This window comes from Pseudorca crassidens, chromosome 5 (genome assembly GCF_039906515.1).
Source record: "Pseudorca crassidens isolate mPseCra1 chromosome 5, mPseCra1.hap1, whole genome shotgun sequence".
NCBI classification, from domain to species: Eukaryota; Metazoa; Chordata; class Mammalia; order Artiodactyla; family Delphinidae; genus Pseudorca; species Pseudorca crassidens.
Window position 1 is genome coordinate 32570924 of NC_090300.1, and position 12464 is coordinate 32583387.

Here is a 12464-nt window from a genome sequence, read left to right on the forward strand (position 1 = left end):
AAAGTGGAAACAACCCAAATGTCCACAGCTAATGAATGGATAAGCAAAATGCATTTTATCCATACAGTGGAATAGTATTCAGTCTTAAAAAGGAATGCAATTCTTATACATGCTGCAGTATCGATGTTCCTTGAAAACATTATGCTAAGTCAAAGAAGCCAGTCACAGAAGACTATGTATTGTATGATTCCATTTATATAAAATGTCCAGAATAGGCAATTCCATGGAGAAATATTTGAAACAATTTCAGACTTAATAGAAAAGTTTAAAAAATAATAGAGAGTTAAAGTTACATGGATTACAAGCTATCCTCAAGACTTTTCGTATTTTCCTGTGGAAGAAAAAAACATGTAAATAATAAATGAGAATTGCAAGTACTGTTAAGTATTATGAAGGTAGTAAAGTGGTAGGGAATGAACCAGGTTACAATCTTAATTGTGGTGGTACACAGGAAACTTCTTAGAAGAGGTAACTTTTGAATTGAGACATGGATGTTAGAAGGTGGTAGATGACCTGGGGCAGAACATTCTAAACTGAAAGAATAGCAAGTACAAAAGCACTAAGTTAGGAACAAAGTAAGTGTGAGAGGAACAAAAAGCAAATCATTATGACTAGAAAGAAGTCAGTGAGGAAGAATGGAAGATGAGGTCAGAGGTAGACAAGTACCAGATCATAAAAGGTCTTTGTAGTGCATAGTTGCAACTCAGGTAGGGTTACAGTGGGAAGTTTTGTAAGGTTTTTAAGCAAACAATCGGAGTAATCTGATTTCTGCTCTGTGAGGTACATTGTAGTTACTCTGACACAGATAAACTGTAGAGCAGCTAGAGTGGAGACAGAGAGACTGATTAGGAGGGTGCTGAAGCAGAACAGCCCAGAAATGCTGATAGTGGCTTTGACCAACGGTCCCCAACCTTTTTGGCACCAGGGACCGGTTACATGGAAGACAATTTTTTCCACAGACGGTTGGGGAAGGGGGTGGTTTCAGGATGATTCAAGCACATTACATTTATTGTGCACTTTATTTCTATTATTATTACATTGTAATATATAATGAAGTAATTATACAACTCACCATAATGCAGAATCAGTGGGGCCTTGAGCTTGTTTTCACTTACCACTCACTGATAGGGTTTTGATATGAATCTGCAAAGCAATTGATTTATTATGGTCTCTGTGCAGTCAGACCTCTCTCTAATGATAGTCTGTATTTGCAGCCACTCCCCAGCACTAGCATCACTGCCTCAGCCCCACCTCAGATCATCAGGCATTAGATTCTCATAAGGAGCACGCAGCCTAGATCCGTCGCTTGCGCAGTTCATAGTAGGGTTCGCTCTCCCATGAGAATCTAATGCTGCTGCTGATCTGACAGGAGGTGGAGCTCATGTGGTAATGCGAGCGATGGGGAGCGGCTCTAAATACAGATGAAGCTTTGCTTGCTTGCCCGCCTGCCACTGTGCAGCCCAGTTCCTAACAGAGCATGGAGTGGTACCGGTCCATGGCCTGGGGGTTGGGGACCCCTGGCTTAGACTGAGGCTGTGTCAGGGACAGTGGGAGTGTTGGTTGAGTTTGATATGTTTTGGCTGGTAGAGCCAGTTTTTTTTGTTTTTTTGTCTGAGATGTTGTTTGAGGGGAAGCAGAACAGGAGGATATCAATAGTTTACACTGTTAAAATATTGGAAACAATCTAAATACCCATAAACAGTGGTATATCTACACAGTGAAGTAGAGTCCAGATGTAAAAAAAGAATCAGGAAGATCTCTGTGAACTGATACAAAGTAATTTCCAGGATTGTTAAAGAAAAAAAGCAGAGTACAAAAGAATAACTATCTTTTATGTTAACTAGGTTAACTAGGATGTATTTAAAAGGCATCCTTAAAGTTTACTTTTCTCCTTGTTTGCCAGCTTTTGCCAGTATTTGATAAAATTTGAAAACCCATTTTGAATTGTAAACACCTGTCTGTCGCACAATTCTTAGGTGTATTTGAATAGTTGATTATTCTGTTCTCTGCGTCCTTTTCCTCAAGCCACATGGGACAGCCCTTATTGGAATGTCTGTATCAGTTAGTGTTTGAGACTCTGGGAGAAATGCTTGGTCCCTATAACGCTGTCTACCTTCTTAGAAAATGTTATATATACTTATTTCTTGTTATCATTATATCTCATAATTTCTTTAAAACAAAAAATGAACAAAAGTTCATAAAAATTTAGCATTCCAACAGCAGCTGTTTTTCTACTTTATTACCATTTTTTTTGTCGGGGGGGGAATGCCATGTGGCATGTAGGATCCTAGTTCCCTGACCAGGGATCCAACCTGTGCTCCCTGCTATGGAAGCATGGATTCTTAACCACTGGACAGCTGGGGAAGTCCCTTTATTAACTTTTAGTAGACATACTTAACTTTTTATTGATTGATTGATTGATTGATTGATTGTGGTACGCAGGCCTCTCACCATTGTGGCCTCTCCCGTTGCGGAGCACAGGCTCCGGACGCACAGGCTCAGTGGCCATGGCTCACGGGCCCAGCCGCTCCGTGGCATGTGGGATCTTCCCGGACCGGGGCACGAACCCGTGTCCCCTGCATCGGCAGGCGGACTCTCAACCACTGCGCCACCAGGGAAGCCCTAGTAGACATACTTAACTTTTTACATAGGTTTATGTAACACTTCTAAAGTGATTGAGATGTTTTCTTAATATTTTCAGTGATTCTATATGTATGAAAGCTTTACATCTAAGATACTGATACATTTCAGTAAGGAAAAGTGTTATTGGAGTTGCTGTTTTCTTCAAAACAGGGACTGAATGAAGTAAAATGCCTTTGGGGTTAAGCAGAACATTAAGTGGGATTTTAGCTACACGTGTAGTTTCTTTAATTCATTCAGTGAACATTTTTGATTACCTGCCCTACTCAAAGGCATTTTGCAGGTACTTGGATTGTAAATATGAATATGACTCTCTACTTGCTCTGAGGGGTCCACAGTCCTGCAGGGGAGATAAGCAAACTAATATTTGTAATGCACTATAATAAATGAGTTACATACAAGTCATAGCAGGATCCCATGGGAGTAAGCCTTGGGGGATCAGAAAGGGCTCTAGAGAAAATGCCACCTGAACTGGTGTAGGTGCGTAGGAGCTGGCCTGATGGACAGACAGCAGCATCTGCACAGAGGCTTGCACCCCAAACTCTCTCATACTTAATCTTGTCGTTACCAGAATTTAGTCAAATAGTGTCTTGCATTTTAGGTAAATGAGAGATGAATGATATAATTCAGTATGGAGGACAATTCAGTATAGGGATTATCTCATTGTTTTAGTTTAAGGAGGAGATACTATTGGCGGCAAACACTAGATGCCTCCCTTTTGTACATTCCCTTATTTATTAGACCATGATTTAGTTATTAGGGTGAATTACTGGTGACTAGAAAAGACTAACCCCTGGACTTACCAGGTGAGAGTGTGAGAATCCTTAGGTGAGGCTTTTGTTCAGAAGAGACATGAGGCTTTATATAACTGTTAGGGGAGAGGAGGTTGACCCTGACTCTGAGAGAAGCAAAATGGAATTTTGGAGGAAACATACTTTCTCAAGGAAGGTAGTATTAGAGATCTTGGGCTGATGACTTAGGCCAGATAGATGTGTTCACACTACAGACTTCAGTGAGATGGATAATGTTGTTGCCTCAGTTACAGAGACAGTAAAAGAATAGTTTTTGTCATTGTGTGTGTATGTTGATAGTATTTGGACCCTATTTTGGTTTATTAATTTACTAATCTATGTATAATAGTAATAGATTCCCATGGGATTAAAAACCTTTTCAATATAAGAAAGTTAAACCGTAGAAACTTTCCCACCTCTAGCCCTCAGCCACCCTGTTCCTATTTACTGCATTCCTCCAACACTCCACTCTGTCCCGGAAACTATTTATTATCCTCTTAGGGATTCTTCTAGAGTTTCTTTACATAAATAAAGGCAATAAAAGTACAGACACTTTTTTCTATCCAAAAAACTCACCAACTCCAAAGGTAGCGTATTATACCCGTTGTCCTGCAGATTGGTCTTCTTACCCTCCCCTTTGTACATTGTGTTTTTTACTTAACAGTGGAGATCTTTACCAAAGATCTTTCCATAGAGTATATAGTTTTGTTTTGTTTTTTAACTTGTATGATTTCCCTTTGGATAATTTATTTAACCAATTCCCTGTTGGTAGACATTTGGCTTGTTTCTGGTTTTTTATTATTGTAACAGTATTGCAGTGAACTACCTTGTACATATGGCATTTTGCCCATATGCAAGTATATAATTATGGAATAAATTCAGATGTGGTATTACTAATAAAAGGCCATATATCTTTGTAATTTTAATAGATATTGCTAAATTGCCCTTATGTTTGGACCCTGACTCTCCCACCAATGAAAAGAGATAACGTGTGTTTCTCTCCCCCTTCCCCAGCTTTATTGAGATTTAATTGACATATAAGATCGTGTAAATTTAAGGTGTACAGTGTAATGATTTGATACAGGTATATATTGCAAAATATTTACCACAATAAGGTTACATAATTCACATACTTACCATTATGTTGTTGTTATGCTGGATGACGTGTATTTCTTCACAGCCTTGCCAACAATGTACCATGGTAAACAGGTTGAAAATTGTGTAGTTTTAATTTGCATTTTTCTAATGTGTGAGGTCCGGAGTCTGTCCATATTTTTAAGACTCCCCCCCCCCCCACCGTGTTCTGTGAACTTAACTATTTCATGGGGTTTTTGAAGCAGAAATTGTTATCCTTATTTATACTTTTTTTTTTTCTAATTCAAGTGTAACATATGTACAGCAGAGTGTATAAATCTTAAGGGTGTAGTGAGGTGGATTTTTTTATAAGCCTCTGACACTCATTCTGGATGCTTTTTGGTGATTTTTACCAAAAGATGTCAACAAAGATTTCAGACTACAGCCAGGATATATATTCTTTTTTCAAATGGTCCTTACATGGTTTGTGTACTAAAATATTAAAGGTTGTAGTTGTCTTATTAGGACATCAGGAAAAAGAATCAAGTTCACATGAGGCATTCCTGCTACCTGATAGTGACTGTAAGATGCATTTCTATATCAAAGGTGTTAAAATGTGGAAAACACTTCATCTTAAAAATAATGAAATATGTTAGATAATGCCAGATTGATTTTTCCTTAGAGGTCATACTAATTTACACTGTCACTAGGAAGGTAAAATGTTTTGGTTATTCCACATAATCTCAAACAGTTGATACTGTCAGATCTTTTTGTCAGTCTAACAAATGCGATATAGTGGTTCACTGTGTGTTTTTTCTTTTAACTTTTTTCAGTGAAGTATAACACATACAGTAAATGGCAAAAAATCATCAATATATAGTATCATGATTTATCACAAAGTAAACAGATCCATGTATGTAACCATCACCAAGAAGTAGAACGCTGCCAGGAGACCAGAAACTCTGCTTTTGTGTACCACCTCCCACCCCACTCACTTCTGCTTGCTTCCTTCCCAGGGGTAGTCACTATTCTGACAGCTAACGCCCTAGAATTAGTTTTGCCCATTAGTTTTTGCCCTATATTGTGTCAAATTGGTTATTATTTTTTGCTTTCCTTTTCTCTTTTCCCTTTTAAATAGATATTATTTTTTTAGAGCAGTTTTAGTTTTACAGTATAATGGGGCAGGAAGCACATAGAGTTCCCATTTATCCCAGCCCCCCCCACCCCAGCCTCCTCAGCTGTCAACATCCTGTACCAGCAAATTGGTTATTTTTGAGTTGACTAATTACCTTACTTTTGGGAAAGTAAACAGTCTGATACACTTTGACATCATTCTAAAATTTGTTTTATAACATTCCTTTCACTTTAAAAGCATATTATTGACCTTATTTCAAAAGAAAAGAAGCCAAGACTAGAATTAAATTATTTGCTTCCTAGCCAAATTTTATTTTGAAGGTTCCAAATGAAAAAGATTTTCAGCTTTAATAACAACAATCATGCTCTCCTTTGATTCCTGCTAATTTAATGAAACTTGAAGATTTTTCAGCCTTTTCTCCCTTTTTTTTAAACGTAAAATGTTCTAACCAGATGGTTGAAATTTTTTATTAAAATTTCTGACTTGGAGTATTACTGACAAATGTAAACAATTCCAGACTTGGCATGTGGCACAAGTTCCAGTCCAATTTGGTTTTTTAAAATTAATTAATTTGTTTGGCTGCGTTGGTCTTAGTTGCGGCACGTGGGAGGTGTGTGGGCTCTTTGTTGTGGTGAATGGGAAGCAGAGCACGCGGGCTCAGTAGTTGCAGCGCGCCGGCTTAGTTGCCCTGCGGCATGTGGGATCTTAGTTCCCTGACCAGGGATCCAATCTGCGTCCCCTGCATTGGAAAGGCGGATTCTTAACCACTGGACCACCAGGGAAGTCCCTCCAATCCAATCTGAGTGGGCTTGCCCAGAAATGAATTCAATGATAATGATTAGGACGCTACTATCACAAAGGTCATAAAGTCCTGAAATGTTGTTTGTGAAGAATGGGGCATAATGGCTGAGAGGAGAGAGCTGTGAGCTCACTGATCCTTGGAAAGCACTCATGAATTAGGGCTCAGATGAAAAGGCAAAGCCATAAAGTTTTATGAAGGCTATAGGATTTTCTCAGTGAACCAGAAAACTGACTCAAAAAATGATTGATATTTTTGACTACATTAAAATTAATGTCCATCTAAAAACACCGTAAGGAAGATGAAAAGATAAACCACAAACTTGGGAGGAAAATTGTAATATATGTAATAGAGAATTAGTGTCCTGAACAGGGCCACCTTTATGGATGTACAACCTGTGCAGTCATACAGGGCCCCACACGTATTTTAACGCTAAGCTGTTACTGTCTTGAAATTAATTTTTGAATAAGTGGCCCTGCTTTTTTATTTTGTACTGGGCACTGCAAATTATGTAGCCAGTCCTGGTCCTGAATATACAAAGCATATTATTTCATAAGAAAAAGACAATCCAATAAAATTGCCTAAAAACTGTGAACAAAGGAATGCAGAAACAAACATGGATCATTAATAAACTTGTGAAAAGGTCTTCAACCTTATTAGATCTTCAACCTAATCAAGTACAAACAGATTACAGTGTGATGCCATTTTATGTGTTCTGTATTGCTACAAATTAAGAAATCTGACTCTACCAGGTATTGGAGAAGGTGTGTTAGCGATTCATATACTGCTGGAGAATTGGTAAGGTGATTCAGTTGAAGACATGTTGGCATTTTTGGTAAACTTGGGAATTTGGATGTCCTATGTATAACTCACCAATTTTCCACTTCTGGGTTTGAAGCCTAACCCTTAAGAAATTCTTCTGTAAGTGTACCTGGAGACTTGTATAGTAATGTTGATAAAAGCAGAAAACTAAACCATCCAAATGTTTGTCAACAGAGTAGATAAATACACTGTGGCATATTTATATAGTGAAATACCATATAGAGCAATGAAAATGTAACATGGATAAAGCTTAGAAAAATATTGAGTGAAAAAATTCAAGTCCCCGAAGACTTGGTATGCTGTGATAACTTAGCATACCAAGTTATCAAGCTGAAAAAGGGAGCAGGGGATACAGAACTAAACAAAATATTGTTTAATGACATAATACATATGTGACAAAGTATGTTTTAAAAAGTAGTGGAATAATAAATATTTAGGATAAAGGTTGGGAGGAGAGGGGCATGTAGGTAATGTTACTGATGTTCTTATGTGGCGTGGTGATTTACAATTTACAGTGTTCATCTTAATGCTTGCTTACATTCATCTTTCCATATATTTTGTGTGTGTCAAATATTACATTAAAGAAGAAAAGGGGAAAAATGAAATAAGCTGCTCATGGTTAGCAGCTTATGATCCAGTTGGAGGAATGGGTTGGGAAATAGAAAGAAAACTAGCATATTACAGAAAAATTTTCAAGAAAGAGGAGGTAATCTACATAAGAGAATCCAGATAGTTGCACAGGACGTCCACTTAACTCCCTTTCAGCTGTAACGTTCTGTAACTTAAATATTGTGATTCATGTGTTTTCTATATTTTCCCCATATTTAAAAATACAGTTATAAGCAATTATGTCATATAAGTAGTAAAATTATTTTTAATTTAGTCCATTTAGGTGTTAATATCTTTTATCTTCACCCTTTTTGGCAGCGTATCTTCTAATCTGAAAAAGTCTTCCATGAAAACTTCACTTTTAAAAAATAAGTAATGCCATCTGTTTTCCTAAAAGACTGAAATGGGGGCTATCATTTCAAGGTAAGTATCCAATTTCGTATCTTTAATTACTTACATCATTTTTTTCAGAAGTTAAGTATCGAAGGAAGATGTGAATCTTGCTTAGATCCTAAATCTTTTAGTTATTCTGGGGTGGGGATGGGAGGGAAGTCCTAGGCCTTGTTTTAAGATACTCAGGTACTTAGGATTATGTTTACCACAGATTAAACCCAACTTCATGAAGGAGAGAGGAGAGGTCAGTAGTGTTTAAAGCTTTTTAGAGAGGTTGAAAACTGAGAGCCTTTTGGATTTGGCAGTTAGGAGGTCATTGCTGACCCCAGCAGAGGCCATTTCAGGACAATGTTTGTGGCTGAAAATAAGTTTGCAGTAGAGTAAAGAGTGAAGAGAAGGTGATAAAGTGAATATTTTAGCTCTAAAGTGATTTATTAAACCAATATATGGTATGTACTTAGGATGCAGCAGTCATTTCCCCAAGCACTGGAGTTATAGTGTGACAATATATATCTTTGTTTAAACCTCTTGTAGATAATTTAATGCCCAAATATTTTTTCTCCAACTTTATTTAGATATAATTGACGTAAAACATTGTGTAATTGCTGAACTATCTTATGCCATTTTTTACTCTTGTCTTCTGTATGATAAATTACATGGTCTACCCTAGTTATACTGTTAACGAGGGCAGATATTCCCTGCCAGGGGAATGTTAACTTGTGTGTTAGACTGGGCTGATAGTCTAGCAGGCAAGTTAGGTGCTTAGCGGCACTTGTCACTGTGATAAGTGATGCAAAAGTGAAATAATGACTACCTGAATGAGTGGTGGGAGTGGAAGCTGGTTGTCTGTGAGTTCATTTGGCAGGATAGATTTCAAAGGCAGATTTGGCAGGGAATATGGAAGAAAGAAATCATATATATGAATCCAAGATTTTGAGTGGCTAGAAGTATGATGGTACCATAACATAAGTAAGGAAACCGCAAGGAAAGACTGGTTATTAGGGGGCAAGTAGATGGGACTATAACATATGAATTCTGTGAGACACATTTTGATTTTGGAGGTACAGGTAGAACTTTCAGAATATCTCCTTAAATGTGGAAATATGAGACTAAAATTTAGAAAAAAGATAATTTACGGCCCGAAGATACAGATTTTGGAGCAATTCACATAGAGTTTAAGCTGTGGAAGTAGATAACATTTCCAGTATCCTAGCGGAGAGAAAAAGGTAAAGCACAGAACTTTAAATGTTGTTAAAAAGAATCAGTAGAGGAAAAATAAGAGGAAAGGTATGAAGATATTGTGTCTTTCTTTGAAGCATAATAAAGAATTTCAAGGAGAGGTTCTTGAGAGGGATGAGATGCTTAGAAAGATTAAGAATTTTAATACCCTAGAAGTACATTAAATTTAATTAAATTCAAGAACCCCTCTAGGGCATTAATATAACCTAATAATAATTATTAGGTTCATTATGTAGTAAAATAAGATAATAATTAAGAGTTTCTTGATAACTGAGAGAACAGATTGAGTAGACCAGGATGAATTATAAGAGGTTAAGTAAGTGGTTTTACAAAATACAAAAAAGCATGAAGTATAAAATAGAATGTTTTTCAAGAAGTTTGTGCAGGAAATGAGACAGTGATCATTTTGAAGAGTTAGCCACATAGAAGATATTTTAGCATTAGCACTTGGTATATTTTACGTGAAAGGGAATGATCCATCAGAGTAGTTTAAATATGTAGAATAGTTTAAATATTAGAGTGATTAATTGCCTGAAGGAGGTAAGAAGGTTTGAGATCAAGGACCTGGGCAAAGGGTTTAACTCTTACGAAAGAGTAGCAGCCATTCTGCTTAGAAACCAGAGGAAGGGAAGAGAGGATGAATCAAGGAGTTTTTAGGCAAAGAGGAAGAAAACTGTAGAATTTCTTATCCTGCTTTTCAAAATAAGATGGGGATTGAGGTTATCTACAAGGCAAATCGTTAATCAGTGGTGGGGTTGGGATTCTGGAAGGAGAAAACATTTAGGAAAAATGTTATAGGGTAATTTCCAACTTCAGCAGATATTCATTGAACACCTGCTTTGTGCCAGGTGTGTTTTTATTTATTTATTTTGTTGAGTTGGGTCTTAGTTGCAGCTCGCTGGCTCCTTAGTTGTGGCATGTGAACTCTTAGTTGCGGCATGCATGTGGGATCTAGTTCCCGGACCAGGAATTGAAGCCGGGCTGCCTGCATTGGGAGCGTGGAGTCTTAACCACTGCGCCACCAGGGAAGTCCTGATAAGTTTTCTCATGCAGCCGATCCTTGAAACGAACAATAAAAATACCAAATTGTAATGTGATCTGAGGAGGGCAGTTGATAAAGTGACTTATTGGCTACTTCTGAGGAGGTGACTTTAAGGTAAGGTATGAAGCACAAGGATTCAGTCACTTGAAAATAAAGCTAGCATGAAAATCTCAAGGTAGAAATGAGCTTGATGTATTTGAAGAATGGAAAGAAAGCCAGTGTTCTGGAACAGAGTGGATGAGAACCATAGAGTCATGAGATGAAGTTAAAGAAGTAGGCAGGGCCAGGCCATGTTGGTTCTTATGGCCATGGTAAAGAGTTTAGACTCAAGGAAACCTTTTAAGGAAAGGTTTTACACAGAAAAGTGTCATGATATGATACATGTTTTAAAGATTCCTCTGGCCGCTTTATTAAAGATGGACTATAGGAGTACAGGAAAAGCAAGGAGGTCAGTTAAGAGACTGTTAGAATTGACCAGGTCAGAGACCATGGTGGAGGAACTTAATATGATCACCAGGATAGGATAGAAAGGATTGTTGACCAATCATAAAGGCTAGTTCAACATAAACAACTTGACATGGCAGGCAGTGTGAATTTAGCTAGCATAACCTTTAAGATGGAAATGAGAAATTTGGCATTGGTGGTTGGAATAACTGTCTATGGAGATATAGGCTTGGTAAAAGGTAATGCACAAGGGATTGGAGGCCATGATTGGTTCAACACATATTTATTGAATAATATATTCACCTCCTAATATACCAAGAACTGTGCTAGCTGCTGGGGTTATAACAGTCACCAAAAACAGAGGCTCCTTTCTCATGGAATTGATGTTCTAATGAGGGTGGGGAAGATAAACAGTAAGTAAATATATACTGTGTTGGATGGTAATCAGTACCATTAAAAATATATTAGGGAAATGTATTAGGGAAAGGTAGATATTGATGGGGGAAGGGTAGGCTTACTGTTTTATAAGGTGTGATTAGGAAAACTCTCTCTAATTAGTTGACATTTGGGCTCACAGCTCTAAGTGAAGTTAAGGGAGCAGACCAGGTAGATATTTGACTTAGGGGTGGGGGAGCTGAGGGTGGACTGTACTTGATGTGTTCTAGGAGCAGTAAGAGGGCCAGCGTGACTGGAATGGAGTAAGTGAGGCAGGAGGAAGTAGAAGCTGACATTGTGAAGGTAGAAGAGCTAGAGTCAGGTTGTAGACTTTGGGTTTTCTTCTTTTTGATGGTGGAGGTGCAGATCCAGGGATGAGGATACAGGAGGGGTGAAAGGCAAGGCTATGGCTGAGCAGTGTAGCTTGTGGCTAACCGTGAGGCCAGATGTTTGAAGTGTCTGAGGCAATGATAAGAGAAGGGGATGTACAATAAAACAGATTTTTTAATCTCACAAGGAAGTAGGAAGAGTAGAGAGAAAGGTGGATTGGATGCATGAAGGCCTTGTAGTTCCTGATAATTAAGTTTATTTTGATTTGGGTTTTTTTTAATTAATTAATTTTTTAAAATATCTATCTATCTATCTATCTATCTATCTATCTATCTATCTATCTATCTAGCTGGCTATCTGGCTGTGCCGGGTCTTAGTTGCAGCATGCGGGATCTTTTACTTGCAGCATGCGGGATCTAGTTCCCCGATCAGGGATCGAACCCTGGCCCCCTGCATTTGGAGCGTGGAGTCTTAACCACTGGACCATCAGGGAAGTCCCTGGATTTGGGCTTTTTTTTTTTTGCGGTACGCGGGCCTCTCACTGTTGTGGCCTCTCCCGTTGCGGAGCACAGGTTCCGGACGCGCAGGCTCAGCAGCCATGGCTCACGGGCCTAGCTGCTCCTCAGCATGTGGAATCTTCCCAGACCGGGGCATGAACCCGTGTCCCGTGCATCGGCAGGCAGACTCCCAACCACTGCGCCACCAGGGAAG

At 38.3% G+C, this 12464-nt stretch overlaps 1 protein-coding gene across 2 annotated transcripts in view; it reads left to right on the forward strand.

The window, feature by feature from the left end:
* PIK3CB (phosphatidylinositol-4,5-bisphosphate 3-kinase catalytic subunit beta) overlaps nucleotides 1–12464 on the forward strand; it is a 193211-nt gene that overhangs the window by 38592 nt on the left and 142155 nt on the right. For both annotated transcript variants that reach the window (XM_067737676.1, XM_067737677.1), the window contains exon 2: nucleotides 8189–8293. The gene's annotated coding sequence lies outside the window, so the exon portion shown is untranslated. The remainder of the gene's footprint in view (nucleotides 1–8188; nucleotides 8294–12464) is intronic.